Genomic DNA, 19,745 nt, shown 5'->3' with positions numbered 1-19,745 from the left:
CACCACCAGACTGGGGGCCACTGTGGTCAAGGGTCATATCTACCCCGATCTCAACTCAGCTTCAGCAAAGTGCTTAGCTTACTGCTTGGCACATGGTAGGCTCTCCAGGAGGGTTTGATAACCGACCCCCTCCCTACCCCCTCCCCGCCCCAGTGATTGCATTCCTGGAGCCATGAGCCAGCCACGATTATGAAAGCTGAGGTGTTTGCTTAGTCATCACTGTCTTACATATTTTTTAGCTTAATTACCGTGCAATTTCTTCATATCCTCCAATAAATGAAAGACAAAATCTGTGTATCTTTAGGGGGAGGGAGGATGTGTAAAATTCATTCTCATGAAAGTCCTTGACTCATCACGAAAATTCAAGAAATGTGCTTCTTACACACAGACACAGGGAAATACCAATTTTCCTGTAATGTGCAAATTAGGAACCCTTGGGTGGAAGAGCTGACTGGGATGCTCAGTGGAGTGAATGTCTGAATTACTGTAAATTTTAGAGAATCAAATTTTTTAGTGGGAAAACTTACCATAGTCGTAAGTTTGGGTAACTGCTCTGATCTGAGTGGCTTATGGCTAGCAATCCCAGAGAGCAATGGAATTCAGTCATCTACCTCAATGTTTATTTCACAGTTTGTGCACTGAAGGCCAAACCACACTCCCAAGTGAGCAGATGAGTGGAAGTTCTACTGAGATGTTTTATAGCTGGCATGTGGGGAAGGACATAGTTTGTTTTACCTGCTTTAAAAGTTTTCAGACAAACATACGTGTGGCCATTCCCTGTGTTAGATCCAACTTTAAGTTATTTCTAATGCATCTTGGTCCTACCCATGGCTGCCTCTTTTAGCCTAGTTCTATAGTAAGTGAGATATGTGTTCTTTTTTGGCACTGGAACTTTTATAAATATATGTACTTTTTATACTTTTACAAATATATCTGCTTTGGCTACTGGTTAAAGCCTATGACTCTACACTTATCCAACCTCATAAACAGGAATGCCTCATACAGTTGTGCAGGTTGTGCACTGCATGGCTCCAAGATGTGCTATTTACATGGACCATGATGGCACCTCCAAAGCTTATATTGGTACAACCTCCATAATACTGCAGGAAAGCCTTGTCTCATAGATTACCTGCAAATTTCTCAGCAGATGCATGCTTGAACTCTCTGCCATTTAGTGTTCAATGAAAGCTTGATTGAGAGAAGCTGTCCCAAGAGCCATGAAGCATGTCTGTTTCTGGGTACTGAAGGTTTGTTCCTGGAACAATCCAGGTTAATAAAAAGCTGTGACTCTGGACCACATTGTTCTGACCCTCTGTGCAATTGCTTTTACTTAATTAGGCTCTGGCATAAGGCATCAACCACATCAGAGAGTGTAATGAGAAATATCATGAGCCTTGCTGTAGTTCTCTAAATGCTCTGGTGGAGGAAATTGCTCACAATATACAACCTCTTCAGAAAGGCTCATGAGAGAAATTTCTTTCCAGTCCCAGTATCAGGAAGAGTTATGATTTTCCTGAAAGGTTTGATCTGATAGACAGGCGCTCTGACTCATGTAACTGAACTGTTTTCATATGTGTTACTGAATGTTGGAAAGCTGAGGGGCAAGTTGGTTGGCCAGTATTAACTAGGGTAAAGACCTCACAGCATGGGTTTTATGTTCTTCCCTCATTCCTGGCTTCATCAACATGAGTAAGTTCAACAAAAGCTTTTGAGGGCCTACCACACACCAAGCACTCTTCTAGATCCTACCCTGAACAAAACAGACAGAAGTTCCCATAAGGAAACTTACATTCTAGTGGAGGGAGACCTGGTGAACAAATTACAAATGGATATTGGTAATATTGTCTATGTATTACATATGTAATTACCTATACATGCCCATGTATATAGGTAATATTACATATATGCTCATGCAATATTATATATGTATTATAAAGAATTATCTAGGGCACCTGGGTGGCTCAGTTGGTTAAGCGACTGCCTTCGGCTCAAGTCATGATCCTGGAGTCCCGGGATCGAGTCCCGCATCGGGCTCCCTGCTCGGCAGAGAGTCTGCTTCTCCCTCTAACCCTCCTCCCTCTCGTGCTCTCTGTCTCTCATTCTCTCTCTCTCAAATAAATAAATAAAATCTTAAAAAAAAAAAGAATTATCTATACATACACATATATGTAATATTATATATATTATATATGCATATAGGTAGTATAATATTAGTATGGTAAAGAAGTAGGAAATAAATCAGGGAAGGGGAGATGGTGGGAGAGGTGAATTTTAAATAGAGTGGAGATCTGAGAAAAACGTTCTGAGAAGATACCATTTGAGCAAAGCCTGAGGAGGTGAGGGAGTGTGCTGTGTGGATCCCGGGGGAAGAACATTCCAGACAGAGGGAACAGTAAGTTCAAAATTCCTGAGGCAGGAGTGTGCTGGGCATGTTGAAGAAACAGCAAGGGGGCTGTTGTGGCTGGAGAGCAGTGAGTGAGGAGCGAGGTAGGACCCTGAAGAAGAACCGCGGCAGGCCTGGGCGGGCTCTGATGCACTTGGACCCTGCGCCACATAAGATGAAAAGCATCCGAGGGTTCACAGTGGAGGATTGACTAATTCCCAAGGGTCACTCTAGCTAATGAGCTGAGGGCAGACAGAGGAGACAAAGGCAGACCCAGGAGGCCAGTTAGGAGATAACTGTAGGAGTTCAGAGGTGATGGGGCCTGAGTCACCTGGTAGCGGGGCAGGTGAGAAAGGGGCATATTGTCGGTGTATAGTCAACCCTTGAATATGGTAGTGGAATAGGGGCATAGTAGATTTGGACATGCTAAGTTGGAGGGGCTGGCTAGACACCAAGTGAGGATGAGTGAGCTGGAGTTTCAGGCAGATATCCGGGCTGGGTGTAAGCAAAGTGGGGGGTGCTTGGAGCCATGACACTGGAGGGGGAGATCACGGGTGAGTGCGGGTAGAGAGGAGGTGCCCCAAGGACAGAGCCCTGGGGTACTGCAAAGCTAAGAGTTCACCTAAGTGTCCTATCCTCATTTTTTTAGGCTGGTATTCAACACATTGCATTATTTTTAGTTCTATAAACCTCCTTACATTCTACTCAGAACAAAACAAACTTAGTTGAAACCAGTGTTGTAGCCCTGACATCCTGTCATTCGTGTAAGAAATGTTTACTCAGAGCCGATTACACGTCAGGCATTAGGAGCTGGGGATGACCAAATTTTCCGGCCTCCTGAAGCTTGTGTTACAGTTGAGAACAAGGACAGTACTTGACATGTAAATAAACACACAAGATGGTTTCAGATTGTATCAGGTGCTATAAGGGAACTAGAACAGATAGATAGAGGGTAACTCAGGACAGGAGCTGTGGCTTCACTGAGGACATGCTATGTGAACTGAACCAAAGTAGAGAGAAGGAGCCATGCAGGGTTCTAGAGGAAGAGCATTCCAGGCAGAGGGAGCAGCCAGTGCAAAGGCCTGAGATGGGAATGAGCTCGGGTTGTCGGGTGACAGAAAGTAGGCTGGCTGGTGTGCCTGGGACACAGTGAGCGGGGAGCAGTGCAGAGGCCAAAGCCAGGGAGGGGGAGGGGGCCGCTCATGTTGAGTCTTGCCAGCATGGCAAGACCTTTGGGTTTTATTTTCAGTGCATTGGGAAGTCACCACAGAGTCTCAGTGGGGCAGTGCAGGGATGTGACTTACCCTCACTGTTGAGCGTAGCATGGACCGTAAGGAGCAGAGAGACTGGCTTGGAGGGTGTGGATGGTAGAGGGTGGATGAGGACCCAGTGGGGGCTGGACTAGGACGGGAGCAGTGCAAGCGGGAGAGGGCGCAAGCGTATTTGAAGGCCTTGCCGATGGACCAAATGAAGGCAGAGAGAAGTCTTCGATGACTCCTGGGTTTTGGCTTGAGCAACTAGATGGATGTCATTCCGTGGACAAGAGACAGGGTACACTGGAAGAGGGGCAGGTTTCCCCAAGAAATGAAGAGTTCCTATCCAGCTGTGTTAAATTTGAGATGCACGCTGGTCACTTTGCAATTCTTCGTGTTACCTACAAAGAAAGTCCCACATTCATTCAGTGTTACACCCCCACCAACAATGTTTCAGAGTTTCACCTTGTCCACACCCTCACGGACACTTGTTATTCTGTGTTGTTATTCTAGCCACCCGAGCGTGCATGAAGTGATACCTCGCTGTGGCCCTGATTCACATTTTCCTAATGACATGGGATATCTCTTCATCTGTCAGTTTCTGGCCTGCAGGGTTTTGGGTCCCCAGGCTGGGATGCCGGGACATGGCTGTATTTAGAACATGCTGTTGACCTTCCCATCAGATCTAAAGAGGAGCATGTTTCATCAGGGTGTGAGCAAACATCGAGGCCATTTCTAAAAACAGATGTGGTTTTTGCCTGAGAGCCTAGCAAAGGAAATTAACTTTGAAAATTTAAAATTATTTCACAAACTAAACGAGTAAAGGGGAAAAAAAACTAGTATGAATAAGATCTAAGGGAAACTCTATTAGAAGAAAATATTATTATTTAAGTACTTGCTTGGAGGATATTTATTTGCAGTGAAACCCCCTTACTCCTCTCACCCAGCTATGCTAGGCAGGCCAACACCACTGTCCTGAACATCCAGCGATCCTATAATACACACAGATAAATGGTACTTTCTTAGGACCAGGATTTCTTCCTTCAGAAAGATCTCAGGCCAGCTAGCTCACACACAAGATGTATCCAGACTGCTGAGAGGTTTATTTGAAGGCCTCAGTTGCTCAATCACAAGATACTTTGTGTTCCCAGCCTGCCGTTTGGGGATTAGAGGGCTGACTTTCTGGTGGCCTGGAAGAAGGATTACATCACCAAAAATCTCTTAGCCTAAACTTGATTGGAAACAAATTTGATCTTCACTTATAGTGCGAACCAGGAATTCCCTAAAAATGAGCCTGCTGATCCAGCAGCAATCCTACTGAGAAGTCCCACCTTAGTTAGTTGGGAAATCTGATTCCAAACCTGAATGTCTCTCTCTTCTTCCATACACATTCTCTCATCCTACGAGTAAGTATCACAATGAATCACTCAGCTTTTTAGAGCTCAGAGTAGTAGAAATCTCAAACCAAGTCAGATTAAACAAACACACAAGTTTGCAATCATTTACACGATAGTCTATTCCCTAATGGGACTTTTGTCAGACCCTGGTAGGTAGAACAGCTTTGCCCCTCTGGAAAGCAGGTAGCTGGACAGACAGTTAAAGAGGAGGAAGGAGGGCCGGTGGCCAGATGCTGAAGGTGGCACTTGGATATTTTGTAAAGACCTGGGCTTCAGCACTTCGTAGCCATGTGGTTTCGGGCAAATTACTGACTTTCTATGAACCTCCATCTCTTCCTCTGGAAAACTGAGCTAAGTTTACTTACTTGGGAAGGCTGATTTGAGGCACAAATAAACAGTGAGGTGTGAGCACCTGGCCTAGTAAGAAGTCATCCAAGAAGGACACTGGCGTTATGTTGTCTTTTTCTCTAATTCTCAGCAGGAATTTTCTTTCATTTCCTTTTCAAACCCCCTCCTAGATGCCAGACCCCAACCCCAGGAATAATTCCAGACATTCAGAAGTTATTCAGCAGAAGTTGTCTGAGATGAAACAAATCCAGGTTTTGGATGAACAGAATATCAAAGAGAGAAATGGATTTGATCATTTAATAAATACTTGTTGGTGCCTATTATGTTCCAGAGACTGTTCTAGGTACCAGAGAAACAGCTATGAACAAAACCGACAAAAATCCATGCCCTCATGGAGCTTTCATGCTAGCTAGAAAGGAGAGAGAGAGAGAGACTCTGAACAAATCAATCATTGAAACACATTGGAGGGGCGCCTGGATGGTTCAGTTGGTTAAGCGTCTGCCTTCGGCTCAGGTCATCATCCCAGAGTTCTGAGATCGAACCCCATGTCGGGCTCTCTGCTCATCTGGGAGTCTGCTTCTCTCTCGGCTCCTCCCCTCCCCCCCCCGCCCCCCCAATCTGTCTCATGCACTCGCTCTCTCTCTCAAATAAAAAAATCTTAAAAAAAACCCAACACATTGGAGGTGAACTGGTGCTGAGTGCTCTGGAGAGAAACAAAGCAGAGGAGGAGGATGACGAGTGGTGGGGTGAGGTGAGGCTGGAGATGGGTGGGGGTGTTCCTAAGGGCTCCAATTCTCAGTTCTAAAAGCTGAATTCTTTGGGGGTGGGTTAACTTTCCTGGGCTCATTTCTAAAGAGGCATCACCTTCCTTCCAGGTCAGCCAACGCCCAGCAGCCAGGCTCAGGGGCAGAAGTCAGGCTGCCACAGTGAGGGAGAGCCATGTCAAGGCAGGCAGATGGAAGGAGACTCTGGGCAGCGCTGCACACCCCCGACCCTGGGAATTAGATCACCTTGGGAAAGATTCTCCACCTTGGCTCTGAGTAAAAAAGCCCTGCGCTGTGCTTCCTTAAATAGCACTAGACAGAGACCAGTTTTGTACACTTCAAAGCCCTTCCCTGTTTACATTGTATGAAGGACGCATTCCTATCTAAACTCATCCAGACTAACAGCGGCTAATTTCCTAGCAGCTCCACCCTAACAATTCTGGCATGGAATGGAATGAATGCTAGCACAGAACTGGGAGTTTATACTCCAGGGGGGAAAAAAAAAAAAACCCTTCAAAAGTCTTTCTACGTGTCTGCCCTACTACTCAATCTCCACCTCCAGGCACCATCTTTGACCAAGTTCAAGAGGTAGTTCCCTTCCTTTAGCAGCTGTTAGGCCCTGTGTGATAGCAGCGCTGAGAGCACTCTGCATAAATAATCCTACAGCTGGCATTTACACTGAGCCACCTCAGGCTATTTCTTGACTGTATGGAATCATCAGTTTTCTGCCTCATGACAACGTTAGTAGGAAGCCTGGACAAGTCTATACAGAAAAGGATTTAGAATCACATCATGGGGCGCCTGGCTGGTTCAGTCGGTTTAAGCATCTGCCTTCGGCTCAGGTCATGATCTCAGGGTCCTGGGATCGAGCCCTGTGTTGGGCTCCCTGCTCAGTGAGGAGTCTGCTTCTCCCTCTCCCTCTGCTGCTCCCCCTGCTTGTGCTCTCTTTTGCGCTCTCAAATAAACAAATAAAATCTTAAAAAAAAATCACATCGAGGGAGGGTAAAACGAGATACAATAGGGGGGCGTGCCTCTTGGGTATTTGCTATGTCTGACCTAGTCCCAACTTCTCATGTTACAAATGAGGGAACTGATATTCAGAGAATTGAGGTGACTCTATCAAGGTCATACTGCCAGGGAGAAGCCAAGCCAGACCTAGAGTCCAACCATCTAGATGCTCCCCTGAGAATTGCTTCCCCCCCACCCCTCCGGGGCCCCAGCCTGTCTCCTACTCCCTCTGCCTCCTCCCAGCGGGACTGCTCACCTCAAGCTATCTTGGACCCAGCAAGAATGAGGGGTCCTCGCCCTGCAGAAATCTACACTGATTCACAGGAGCTTGGACTCCTGATCCAGAGCCTGATGCTATTCCCTTCTCTCTGCCATCATGTTGCCCTCAGATTTCTTATTATCCCAGTTTGGGTGGGCTCAAACTTGGGATAGGATGCACAGAACCGCTTTCCTTTTTTTCCTCAGAGTGATGCTGACACACACTGCATTTACTTCTTTTAAAACTTAGCTTACATGGCTAAGAATAACTGATATATTTGATGAGAAAATACATTCACCTGTAGAAGTCACTAGAAGGGAAAAGGGACCAGAAAGTTTCTTTTGTTTTTAATTTATCATGAGATACCTTTCTTATAAAATAAAATAAAATAAAATAAAATAAAATAAAATAAAATACAATAAGCCCTAGTTCGACTGATGATGTGCCTTTCCCTTTGGCCCCCAGCTCCTGGTCTCCCACCAAGCTCCCCCCTGGTCATCCCCTCCTCCTGAAATGCTCTGTTCTTGCCGGGCAAACCCTGTCCTCCCCAGGCAAACCCTGTCCTTCCCTTCAGTATCTAAAGTGCTCCTTTGTCTTGGGGTAAGAAAAGAAAGTTTGTTTAGTTCAACAAACTTGTTGAGCATCTCAAAAGTGCCAGGCATGTGCCAGGCACTCAAGATTTAGAAATAAACGCAATAGGGCCCTGCCCTTGGGAAATTTAACTGGAACTTACAATGATCCAAAGAAACACAGCGTAGAGCCCCGGCCTTTTAAGCTTTGCCCTAAATCCACTCTTCTTATGGTCATGCACTGTGACTCTTTTGGTTCCCACTCCATCCCAAGCCCCAAGCACAGTGCCTGGCACATGGTGCCAGGAAAGACCGGTGACTCACTGAATCACTGATTCCTTATGACCACCCTATAAGGCAGACAACATTTTTCTCCTTTTACAGATGAAAAGCTGAGGCTGCCGGCGGCTAAGGGCCATCTCCCAAAGTCTCCTGCTAGTGATGACTCAGGCATTTGTTTACAAACCCTTTGCTTTTTCTCCTGTTTGGCACGTCATACCACTTCCCTTTCTAGACGTAGTATTCTCATCTGTAAATTCAGAGGAGCAGCCCAGATGATCCCACAATCCCTTCCAGCTCTGAATTTCGTCGTCAATGTCCAAAATCGGCGCTAGCCTGCATACCTGTTTTCCCTGGGAGGCTTCTTAACGTGTTTTTTCTGAACATCCATTTCTCCTGCCCCCATTATACTACCAGCTTTTTGAGTTTAATATTTCACTTTGTAACCTATTTGTAGCACCCCCAGTTCTGTATTCTATGCTCAAGGACTTCTCATTTTTTAAAGTCCATGGCTCTGTAAACCTGCCTTCTCTGGACTAAGTAAGTCACATGCTTTACTTCCCGACACCACTAATTTCTCAAGGACAGTAGCCAGCTTGTGGCGCTCTGTGGCAGGTCTCAAAGAACCCCGTGCCTTAAGATGGACAAAATATTCCTTGGAAATGGCAACTCTTGATCTTGAAGCGAAAAATGCAGACTTTAAAATTCTGTGGGGCCCTAAAACTGCAGTTCTATACACTAACGATGAAAAATCAAAAATGAAATTAAGAATTTCATTTGCAATAGCATCAAACAGAATAAAATATTTAGGAACAAATTTAACAAAAGAAGTGCAATACTGGTACACTAAAAATTAAAAAAGCGGGGCGCCTGGGTGGCTCAGTTGTTAAGCGTCTGCCTTCGGCTCAGGTCATGATCCCAGGGTCCTGGGATCGAGCCCCGCATCGGGCTCCCTGCTCGGCGGGAAGCCTGCTTCTCCCTCTCCCACTCCTCCTGCTTGTGTTCCCTCTCTTGCTGTGTCTCTCTCTGTCAAATAAATAAATAAAATCTTAAAATAAATAAATAAATAAATAAAAAATAAAAAAAAATAAAAATTAAAAAAGCATTGTTGAAGAAAACTGAAAACCTAAATACATGGAAAGAGAGCCTGTGTTTGTAGACTGAATGACTTAATATTGTTAAGATTGCCACACTCTCTAAATTGATCCACAGATCACACACAATCCCTATCAACATCCTGGCTGGCTTTTTTACAGAAATTGACAAACTGATATTAAAATGTATACGGAAATGCAAGGGACCCAGAATAGCTAAAACAATCTTGAAAAAGAACCAGGTTAGAAGGCTTATACTCTCGGATTTCCCCAAATTGCAAAGTATAGTCATCAAGACATTGTAACACTGGAATAAGGATAGATATATAGATCAGGAGAGTAGGATTGCGAGTGTAGAAAGAAATTCTTACATTTATGGTCAATTGATTTTGACAAGGGTGCTAAGACAATTTGATGAGGTAAAGAATAGTCTTTAACAAATGGTTCTGGGACAAGTGGATATCCACATACAAAAGAAAGAAGTTGGACTCGTAGCTCACACCATGTATCAAAATTAACTCAAATGGACCAAAGACCTAAATACAAGAACTAACGACGGGGAACTCTTAGAAGAAAATAGACGTGTAAATCTTCATGACCTTGAATTGGGCAACAGTTTCTTACATGGGCCACCAAGAGCATAAGCAACCAAAGGCAAAAAATAGAAAGGTTGGATTTCATCAAAATTGAAAACTTCTGTACTTCGAAAGACACTAATGAAGAAAGTAAAAAGACAAGCCCCAGAATGGGAGAAAATATTTGCCAATTATATTTCTGATAGAGGTCCAATATCCAGAATATATAAAGAGCATTTAACAAGTCAAGAATAAAAAGACAAAGAACATGTTCACTATACTTTTCTGAGTTGTCCTACATGCAAGTACATGTTTTTAATGTTGTCTGTCTTCTGTCCTGTAAGTTTGCTATTAAAATATATTAAACTATATAAAAAAACCCACAAAAACACACAACTTAAAAATGATAAAGGAGGGGCGCCTGGGGGGCTCAGTTGGTTAAACGACTGCCTTCAGCTCAGGTCATGATCCCAGGGTCCTGGGATCGAGCCCCGCATCGGGCTCCCTCTCGGCCAGAAGCCTGCTTCTCCCTCTCCCTCTCCCCCTGCTTGTGTTCCCTCTCTCACTGTGTGTCTCTCTGTCAATTAAATAAATAAATAAAATCTTTAAAAAAAAAAAGATAAAGGATTTGAATAGACATTTCTCATAACAAGATATACAAATGTTTAATAAGCACATGAAAATATGTTCAACATCATTAGTCATTAAAGAAATATAAATCAAAACTATAATAAGATGTCACTTCATACACATTAGGATGGCTATAAAAATAAAAGGTACTAACAAGAATAGTGAGGTTGAGGAAATACTGGAACCCTCCTTCATTGCTGGTAGGTATGTAAAATAGTGCTCAAAAAGTTCAACATAGAGTTACAACACGATGTAGCATTTCTACTCCGAGAGTGGTATGTGTGTGTGTGTGTGTGTGTGTACATACATATATGAAAACATTTGAATGCACAAAAACTTGTACATGAATGCTCATAACAGTATTATTCATAATAGCCAGGAGGTGGAGATAGCCCAATACCCATCAACTAAGGAATGGATAAACAAAATATGGTATATCCATGCAATGGAATACTATTTGCCCATCAAAAGGAATGAAGTGCTGATTCGTGTTACAACAATAGATGACCCTTGAACACATTATGCCAAGTGAAAGAATACATTCCCAAAGACCACATTATTACATGATTCCATTTATATGAAATGTCCTGAATAGTCAAATCCACAGAAACAGAAATAGAACAGTGTTTGCCAGGGGCTAGAGGGAGCAACAATGGGCTGACTGCTAATGGGTACAGTTTTTTTGGGGGGGGGTGGTTGGTGATGGAAATATTCTGGAATTGAATAGTAGTAATAGTTGTACAACTCTGAAAGTGGTGAAAATTAGGATGTATAAATTATATCTCGGGGCGCCTGGGTGGCTCAGTTGGTTAAGCGACTGCCTTCGGCTCAGGTCATGATCCTGGAGTCCCGGGATCGAGTCCCGCATCGGGCTCCCTGCTCGGCAGGGAGTCTGCTTCTCCCTCTGACCCTCCTCCCTCTCATGCTCTCTGTCTCTCATTCTCTCTCAAATAAATAAATAAAATCTTAAAAATTATATCTCAATAAAGCTGTTTAAAATAAATCTTGTGGGAAATTCAATAGGAAAATGAGCGAGGCTAACTGAAAATCCCAGGCTAGCCCCCATTCTCAGCACCTAGAAGGCTCCCCACCACCACTGTGGCAACATCACACCCACAGAACTCTAAATCTATGGATTTTCAAGGTCTGTCTTACCCACTCAGCCGATGATTCCTCAGCCTCTCTCTGATATCCCCACTGGGTGATTCCCTAGCTATGCTTGACTTGGCTGTTTCCCCCTGCTCCAAGCTTTTGTTGAGTGTCTACTGCGCGCTCCATTCTGGGCTAAACATTGAGAATACACTTTGTATGGCTGTCTCTGTAATGTAACAAACGTTTATTTGAATATTTATAATGTATCAGGCATTCTACTGGTTTCTATTCATTTTTGTTTATTTGTACCTCTTTTAGTTTTGGTTCTCCCAGAAGCAAATCCTGAGACAAAGATTCAAGTGGAAATAGTTTTGGGGGAAGTGCAGGCAATCCTTGGAGGGGAGTGGGAAGGGATCCAGGGAAGAAAGGAAGGCAAGAAAACAGCTCCCACAGTGAGCCACTAAAGCTTCAGCCTGAAGGGGAACTCTCGGGAAAGGTGTAAACACGTCTGGAAAAAGTCCCTGAGCTCCCAAGGGCCAGGTGGCTGGGAAATGTATAGGCTACTAAATCCGGACTCCCTGGTTGAGTGCATGCTGGGCATATGTTAATTTCTCAGTATCTCTGCTGCCCACGGACACATAAGTTATGCATCCTTCCCCAGATCTGAATTGGGAGAGGGGAGAAAGAACCCTTGGGCACAAATGCAGATTTGGGCAATTGGTAGTTGGCAGGACCTGTGGTCCAGGGGATGTGGGTGGGACACTAACAACATCAGCTACAATACTTTCCTCCTTCAGGGTGCCTGGGTGTCTGACTCTTGATTTCGGTTCAGATCACGATCTCAGAGCCGTGAGATTGAGCCCCGCAACAAGCTTCGGGCTGGGCATAAGAGCCTGCTTAAAATTCTCTCTTTCCCTCTCCCCTCTGCCCCTCCACCCTCCACCCTCCATGCTCTGTCTCTCATAAAAAAATTATTAAAGAAAGTACCTTCCTCCTTCCACACACTGGAAATGGTGTACAAGGATACACAAAACACATCATAATGCCATGAATTAGGTCAAGGTAAAGGAAAATAAGGTAAGGCAATGAATATCCTCCTAATCAACCCGGAAAAACAGATGCTATTTCTCAGCATATTCTTTGTCAAACACTGGATCTCCAAAAATACCTCCAAAACTACCTTTTGAAAAGGCAAAACTGAGTTGCCAGCTTATCGTGATAAATGCAGTCACAGACTTGCCAGAGTCTCAGTAGGGGTGATTATTTTTCCCACTATGAGAGTAATAATGCTCATTCTAGAAAATGCGTTTGGAGAGCGGATTTGTGGATTTTGGTGTTTCTGAAGTAAAACCTTTGGTCCATTCTTGGGGGAAAGTGACCTCATCTTAAAGGAATGAATGCTCCTAAAAAAGAGCTGTGTCAAGGTCCCAGTGGTTTCATGTTTCTAAGAGAGAACTGGACCCTTTTCACTCTCCAAGAGGGTAAATAAATTTTTATGTTCTAAGGGCTTGATTTTTTTGACTTAACAGGCCATCGTGTCCTTTCCAACAAGCTGTTAAGCCTTATTGCATAAGAGAAGGAAGACAATGAGAGTCATTGTGCCCAAGAGCTGGGGTGAGGGGCAGTGCCCAGGGGGAGGGGCTCACTAATGGAGGCCTCAGCTGCCAGGACGCCTTCCCCGAGGATGGTCTGAAGGAGGGTTTGCTGTCCTCAAAGTGCCCAGTGATGGCATGGGATGGGGCGAGGGCACTAGAGGAAACATTCTGCTGTCCAAGGGGCTTTGCTGGACTTGTGCCTGCCCCTGCCCCAGGGCCTACCTAAGCCGTGGGGGCCGGCTAGTGAGAGCAAGCACCTGATTGACTGATGCAAGTGTGAGGAAGTGAAGCTGCACCCTCCTTTTCACACCTCTCTCTACATCCCGGGACACCTGGCAGGCATTCCCATTTCGGTGTCTAGAGGCTGGACAGGAGCTGCTGGTGCATCCCAAGCCGAGAGGTGGGGGTCGAGACACAGAAATGTTGCAAGACTTCTGCATGCTTTCCCATCCCTGCCAGCACAGTTAAGGGTGCTGGCGCCCCAGTCTCTGCAGAGCCCTCCCACCTCCAACCCTCCCGGCAGTTGGCTCCAGCTCTCTCCCCCTCCACAGGCTGTGGTACCTATACAAATGCAGCTTTTAACCAAAAGATCCCGCGCTCTGAGAACGGTGAGCCTCGATGCTCAGGAACACTGGTGGTGGCATTCACCACCTTCCTTGTCCCCAGAGTCAGCAGCATCTCGGGCACCAGAAACTGGTTAAAGCTGCCTGGGACTTTGACATTTGGGCATTTGCAGCAGAAGATGCTTATCAGGGGAAAGAATAAGTCTGGTGTCAGAGCAGTGAGTGCCCAAAAGTGGCAGCCCGGGGGTTCAGGGCCCCTTACCTCTGCGGGGGGGGGGGGCGGGGGGAGTGCAGGGTGATGTGGGAAACAAAAGCAGAAGAAAAATTATTAAATTTCCTTACTACCTAGAGCCCACTGACAAGTCATTGAAACAGGCACTCAACTGCCTCAATGTTAATACTTTGCTAAGGGCAAAAGGCAATCCTAGCCCGAACCCGCCCCCCCCCCCCCCACCAGGATCCTGTAAGTCTACCTTAACATATAAAAATTCCTTTGGAAACTTCCTTTATCTCTAAAACCCCCAAGATACGTGTTGGCAATCATCCCCCACCTCACTTTGGGGAGGAAGTAACCTTCCCCTGTGAACACTGCCCTGGTGAGAACTTGTCTTTCTCTCCCCCAGGTCTCTGCTTATATTGCAGAACGGAGCAGAGGTGAAGGTTGCAGGGAGTCGGCAGGGCCAGCCCGAAGCCTCTTCTAAAGCAAGGAGTGAATGGCTCATGATCCCTGAGCTGGAGTGAGGCCCTTCTTTAGAATGAGGGGCTCCTAACACTCTTGTCCAGTATGGCATGGGCCTCCATTTTCCCATGTAACTTCCCATTCCAGCTGCCCTTCAAAAATCCCACCTTTTGGTGATGCCTTTTCTAGAAATCTCCTTGATCAGTTTTAACAACCACCACCCTGTTAAGACAGAGGATCTGCAATGCAGTTCCCACAGAAGTGGGAAATTTCAAAAGTTAAATTTCAGCCCCACAGAAGTGGAAATAGAAAAGAACCGAAAAGTTTTACTAAATATAATAACTTGGTATCTGGGGTGGAGAGAAGCTAAGCCTATGAGCCTGAGGCACCCCTGAGGAAAGAGCCCTTCCCATTCTCTGAGCTTCGAGCTGCTGAGAGACTGATTCTGGCTCTGGGTGGAGTCACACTAGGGATTCCGTGAGCCAGCTCCTCAGGCCTCACCAGTTACCTGGTGTGGATGAGGCCACATCAGCAGTGATGTGTACCCACTTGTACCCTCTCACCTGCTCCTACAAGGCTTTCTCCCAGGAACCACCTCTCAGTAGCAGGGCTTGCTCGGGCAGGTGCACCTGGACGGTGCAGTCACTGTTCTGAGCGCAGCTCCCTGACCCGCAGGAGACACGAGTGGTCGGCGCAGAGGGGTGGGAAAGCGCTTCTTTCCCCTCCTCACGCACCGATAAAGGGTCCCAGAGTCGTGCTACTCGTGCCCTGAAGTCTTAGAGACGTTCTGCTGTCATCTAACCAATGCTTTGTTCTTACAATATTCTAAGCGGTTTACAAACATTAACTCACATGACCTCACAGCAACCCTCTGAGCTAGGAACCACACACAGAGGGCTCTGGCCTGGAAGGGCTTAGGTAGCTCACCCAAAGTCACTCAGGGAGTGGTGGGACAGAGCTGGAATTTTTTTTTAAAAAACACGTGATTCTCTATCTGTGTTTTCCTCCCAGCCCTTCTCCCTGTGGCCCAGGGAGCCTGGCTGAGGACAGACTCAGGCTGAAGTCAGAATCATGCCTGGCCTCACACCTGACGCTCTGCTCAGCGTGGCTCACCGTGCCCAGCTGTCTCCCTGGAACGAGTTCTCCAGAAGGGTCCTATACCCCCTTAAAAATAAACCGCTATCAGGCAGCCCAAGCAGCACCAGAGAGGCCTGAATTCCCAGCAGAGGAGGAAAAAAAGCTTCGGCTCTGCTGGGTGCAGTCCCCTTGATCTGATACAGAATTTGGGATCTAACACTGACTGCTTTCCTCTCAGGCAGGATCTTTAGAGAAGGACCATTTTTTTCTTCTGGCCGGCGGCTGCTGCCTTCTCAACCCAAGAGGCTATGTTGGCCTGAAGAAGAAGAGCAAGGAGGAACATCACAGGCTCAGTAGGTCAGGCTGGAAGTAATGGCTCATGATCCCTGAGCTGGAGGAGGCTCACCTCAGAAAGGTCCCTGGGCTCCTCCACCTGCTCCGGGAGTGGTGGCCCAGCCCCAGACTGAGCGCTTGGTCAACAAGGGAAGATTCACCCTTCCTTTGCCCTCTAAGTGCTCCTGATGAAAACACTCAGGTGTGATGCAATTGAAAACAGTTGAAAAGACACCTGGTGGTCTCAATCTACACTCCGCGTGAGGATGAAGGGGCTTTACACCTGCATGTTCCCTTGCCCACATTCAGAACCTGGGGTGGTGGGGGGTGGGGGGAGCTGCCTGCCAGCCACGGGCCACGGCGTGTGGCACCACAGAGTCGGCAGGAAGGACAGCAGCTGGCCAAGCACCCAACTGTGTAGACGAACAGAAGCTGGGCACTGGGGCGCCTGAGTGGCTCAGTCGTTAAGCGTCTGCCTTCGGCTCAGGTCATGATCCCGGGGTCCTGGGATCGAGCCCCGCGTCGGGCTCCCTGCTCAGTGGGGAGCCTGCTTCTCCCTTACCCACTCCCTCTGCTAGTGTTCCTTCTCTCACTGTGTCTCTCTGTGTCAAATAAATAAAATCTTTAAAAAAAAAAAAAAAAAGCTGGGCACTGAGGAGAAGACAGCCACCCTCCCCCGCCCTCCCTTCCCGCCAGGGTTTGGGCTGATTTCTTTCAGTGCTAATAAGCAGCTCATAAATACGAATAAGCTCCTTGGCACCTGGAAGCAGGCAGAGTGACTTCCCGAGTGAACTTGGGCCAAGGTTAGCCCCCTGGTGCGGGGCCAGGGTGTTGCAAGCCCCTGCCGAGTCGGGGTGGCCTGAGCCGGGCAGGAAGACTCGCCACTGTTCCCAGACAGTTAGAGCCAAATTGGCCATCCCGCAGATACATTTCTCAGTCACAGAAACTTCCCCGACAGACGGGCAGGAACACTGGACCCACCCTGATACTCATACATACATATCTATGCGGCAGCTTCCAGAAGGTCCAAGAGAGCCCCGGTCTCAGAGAACACTTACATGCTGATGAGAAGCAGGAGCCACACCGACATTCCTGCCCAGCCCCCCACTACAGCTGTGTGCTAAGTTGGTGTAAGAATTGCACGGGTGGTGCTCTGAGCTTGTACTCAGGCCACGGACGCACCGAGGAAACGTCATTACATCCGTGCGAGGCTCCTTCAAGCCCATTTCCCTGAGCACTTACGTGTTCATAAAGAGACAGCTGTACAAAGCAACACCCTGCCCTCTCCCCCACTCCCTGCCCTTGCCGGGGAGAGGCTGAGAGGCCAACACCAGTGGGGCTGCATTCCTCTCCCTGGGGTTGGGTATCCATTGTGCCATTCCCACGCAGCCTGCTGGGTTTCCTCTGGTCCTTGGAATGTCGGGCCTCCATCTCCCTGCCACGTCTCCAGGCCTAGGCCTGGGCCTGGGTGGAGGAGGCAGCCACGGGGCTGCCTTACCCACTCCCACCCGTGCTCCCCCTTCCACAGGCCTGCGCACTCTGTGACTCTGCCTGAGGGATTTCTCTGTCCGCAGCAAGGTGCTCGGTCCCCAGGCAGGCCAGACCAGGCTTGCTGGGAGTTCCTGCCCTCCACCAGTGTCGGAGGGAATTGGCAGGTGCATCTCCCAGCCTCTGGCCCCGTGTGTGGCGGGGACAAGGCCAAGCAAACTCCATCCCATCTCCCGACGTCCCCAGTGGGAAGGAGAGCAGGGTAAGCTGCTCATTCAATGCAGTCCAAATGTGTTTCCTTCCCTTATCAGCCCACTTAAACCCACAGTGGGTGAGCGGTGTAAGAAAGAGTGAGAATCGAAGAGACAGGGCCTCCTTTGGGATTCCGTCAAGCTTAAATCCAGGACAAAAGCAGACCCTCAGGCGTGGGCTCTTCCCGCCATCTTGGGTTAGTAATTACGTCAGCAACCACAGGGTTTGAGGCCCCTGGGGACACAACTGTGGCTCACTCATCCTTCTTTCTATGGTGCCCGGCACAGGGTGGCACTTCGTAGGTTCTCAGTAAATGCTAAACTAGGCAGAGCTCACCCCAGGCGAGTTCATTTGAAAGGAGCTCTTCAAAGACCTCCCCACCCAAGGAGAGAGAAGGGCTCTTTGACTTTCTAACCATCTGAAGCCCTTAAGGAACAACAGTTTAGGCATCGTGCCATCCCATTTTTCTCTAGCACTGGAGGAGTCAACTTTCACGGCAGGGCTCATGAGCTGACTTGGGACTCCTTCCTTGGGTAAGAACCGGGAGGCAGTCTGCAGGGGAGAAGCGTGGAGGGGGGACCTGCCTCCGGGGCAGGAAACCAAGCCATCCCCTGCACAATGCCCTGTCCCTCTAACAGTGAACAGGACGTGCAGGGCTCCTTTACAAGCTGTGTCCACAAAGCCCACGCTGGGCACTGCTCCCATGAGGTGATAACATTTGGTCATGGCATTTATTTATTGCACATGATTGGAGGGCAGGGAACCAGGAAGATGTTGAAAAATCCTGGTGAGAGCTGAGCTTGGGACTAAGCTGGAGGAGTGCTGTTTCTTAGAACCCTACTGAAAGAGGGCCTAAAAAGCGAAAGAAGGGAAAAGAAGAGAAAAAAAGCTGCAGACACTGGAAATGAAATCAAGTGATATTCGTCCCCCCCCACCCAGGTCTCAGACAGCTGGTCGCCAGAGACTCCCAGTTACTGCCTTGAGGTCTCAGAGTCTATGCCTGCTGCCGAGTCAGTAAGCACGGGTTAAGACCTGGGGAGAAACTGACGAACCACTGTGTCTGGGCTTTTCACTTCCTTGGCCTGAGCCACGTCAAGCAAGCTCACCTCTCCTTCCCGAGCCACGCGGAGAAATGGAGAGGGTGCGCAGACCTGGGTGTGGTGTTGCTGGGACCTAGCCAGCCCCCGGATTCTCTGGCTGCAGAGCAGCCTGGCCAACTCATACAGGTAGCACCCCTGTGTTCTTGGAAAAGGAAACACCAAACGGAAGGGGAGGAGGAGGGAGGCTAGTCAGGCCCCTCTGCCCAGGCATGAGAAGCTTGCTAGGAAATGGCTTTAAATGCCACGGATAATATACTCCAGGAGGGACCCAGTGTCCGCTGGACTTGGCCCCTGGGAAGTATTCAGTATCGGCCGGCTACTCTTTATTTTTCCACAACTAAACTGCACATCCCTTGAGGGCAGAGGCTAATTCTCACCATCTTGATTATTTTCCACAGGACTTGCAAATAATGCATAGCCAGGAATGTGCTGATCTTTGATCTTCTATTGTGTAGTCCCATTTCCTTCAGGAAAGAAAAAGCTGTGAAGACATGAAACTTGGTACAAATTGTGAAAAAGTCACTTTGTCCAGTAAAATGATTTCCAATTGCATATTTTAAAATAATTAACCTGGATGTCCATACCTATAGTTCGTCCTGAAATGTGTAGGCGGGGATAATAGCTGAAAGCTGAAATAAGCAGAGCAAGCAAGTAATCTAGAGACATCTATCACAAGTTTGCAGCCAGTTTGGGTGGACATCACAATGGGTCTTCAGGGGAGCATGCACAATTATACTTTCAGAAAACAAACCTTTGCCTGAGGCCTGACTCTTGGCAGACAAAATGACCCAGACAGGCATCTGCCTGCCCCAAGGATGCACCTCGGGCAGCTGCTAAGTGATGCCTGCGCAGACCATGGCGGGCAAGCAAGTGCTCTGTCACTCTGTCTCAGCTCCACGGCAAGGTGCAGTAACACTGTGGTCAGCTAAGACCAGACCCCTCTGCTCTAATGTTCCCTCACACCCGGTCTTGCTGCTGTGTAATGGAAAAGGGGCTAGATGTGGGTT

General features: G+C 47.4%; 1 long non-coding RNA gene across 2 annotated transcripts in view; it reads right to left on the bottom strand.

Moving 5' to 3' along the window:
- The window catches only part of LOC145721322 (uncharacterized), a 108,143-nt gene extending 90,982 nt beyond the window's left edge, over positions 1 to 17,161 (bottom strand). For both annotated transcript variants that reach the window (XR_014144999.1, XR_014144998.1), the window contains exons 1-3: positions 16,957 to 17,161; positions 3,688 to 4,037; positions 1,130 to 1,255 (exon numbers count right to left, since the gene is read on the bottom strand). This is a non-coding gene — a long non-coding RNA (uncharacterized LOC145721322). The remainder of the gene's footprint in view (positions 1 to 1,129; positions 1,256 to 3,687; positions 4,038 to 16,956) is intronic.
- Between the last annotated feature and the right edge of the window lie 2,584 nt (positions 17,162 to 19,745).

Source organism: Leptonychotes weddellii, chromosome 4 (assembly GCF_054177405.1).
Source record: "Leptonychotes weddellii isolate Sample4059 chromosome 4, ASM5417740v2, whole genome shotgun sequence".
Taxonomy (NCBI): Eukaryota; Metazoa; Chordata; class Mammalia; order Carnivora; family Phocidae; genus Leptonychotes; species Leptonychotes weddellii.
Note: the sequence above shows the minus strand (reverse complement) of the source record. Positions and strands in the feature narration are given on the sequence as shown.